This window comes from Aplysia californica, unplaced genomic scaffold, assembly GCF_000002075.1.
Source record: "Aplysia californica isolate F4 #8 unplaced genomic scaffold, AplCal3.0 scaffold00775, whole genome shotgun sequence".
NCBI lineage: Eukaryota > Metazoa > Mollusca > Gastropoda > Aplysiida > Aplysiidae > Aplysia > Aplysia californica.
The window spans coordinates 75,035-76,659 of record NW_004798045.1 but is presented as its reverse complement, the minus strand read 5'-3'; positions in this window follow the sequence as shown (position 1 = coordinate 76,659).

Sequence of the window (1,625 nt, the reverse complement as noted above, 5' to 3'; positions counted from 1 at the left end):
GGGGAAGCAGCAGTTCGCTGTTGCAGTTCAGGCATGACATTGATGAATAAGCCCACTACTGCGCATAAGAACATGTTAATGTCCACCCTTTGGGAATGGCCTAAAGACACTTCAGTCAGTAGTACCGCTGGGGGAAAGTGTAGTGGCCTAGGAAACGGAAAATTTACTTTAAAAACCCCCCAAAAAACTTTGATCAAAGTTTCGCAATTGGCGGAAAATTGCCCGTTTCTTTGATTTTATTCTTTTGTCGAGCGCCTGGTTTTACCATAGGGCTTCATATATGTGAGGCATCGTGGTGAAATCAGGCGCTCGTCAAAATACTTATATAAAAGAAATGGCTTTTTTTCTGGCCGGTGTGAAATTTTTTTCAATTTTTTTTTTTTTGGCTCAACACCTTTTAGGTCAATGTAAAAACACATTTTTTTGGTGGATTTTACTGAAAAACATTGATTACAGGCGTAAATTTGCAGTTTCCAAGGACTCTTAGACTATGGAAGTTACCGAAATTAGGCGACCATTTCCTGGCTAACTTTACCTCTGAAACCAGGCGACCCCAACCTTCTTCAATCGCACAAATTTCGACTTCTATACTAGATAGATGGATATTTTATTCGCCCAAAGGAAGGCAAATGAACAAGCTTTAAGATGATACCAATAACCCCATATGCCCAAAAATTAACGAGCACCTGATCCCACCACGTCGTGACACATATATTATAATATGTGTCCTGGGTAGAAGTATTTCTATGCTATCTCTGCATTTGTACAGGAGTAATTTACCAATAAATAGTATGATAAACTTCTGCACGTTGTCCCCAGGCTTTTTAAAAGTTATTCCAAATTCTCATTTTGTTTACACATACTTTGATCATGTCCAGATCGTCTTCACAGCGCGCTTTCTACTGCTCAACTTCTACAAGTCTACATTCATTTAGATGAGGGAACTGCTGTCTCATCAGATGCTTGTAGATTCACAAACAATGAAAATTTTGTTATGCTCGTACCAGGCTATATTTCATACACTGATTCACGTGTTGACTGCCACAATCGTTTTTTTACGTTACAAATCACAAGAGAAAAATAATAGACAGCATTTGAGTAGCGCAAATCCCCGCTCAACAGCAGGCTCTATGCGCTTCACAATCTATACTATTACCCCAGCAGACCTGAGAGCATTCTGAAACGACCTCAAATTCCTGGGAAGCGTACAGTGCAAGAGGCCGTTTATAGGCGCTAAAACACTAACATACTGACACGATTTTTCGCTGTCTATGGCCGGGTACCCATTCCCACCTGGGTGAAGTGAGGAAAATTCGTGTAAAGTGCCTTTCCCAAGGACACAACGTCGGGCCAGCGGCTCGAACCCCCGACCCCGCAACCTCACGATTACGAGTCCGGTAGCCTAACCACAAGGCCACCGACGCCATTAAAGATTTACTTTACTGGGGTGTCACAGGAAATGGCCAAATTCTGATGTCTCCATTAGGCTGGGGGTTTCAAACATGTTTGTCATGAAGTATCAGGAAAAGATTTGAACTGGATTAGCTCCCACCTTTTCCGAATCTTTTAATAAGCACATGAGATAATCCCCCTCTCTCGCCTCCCCCTCCCTCTCCCCCCCCTCT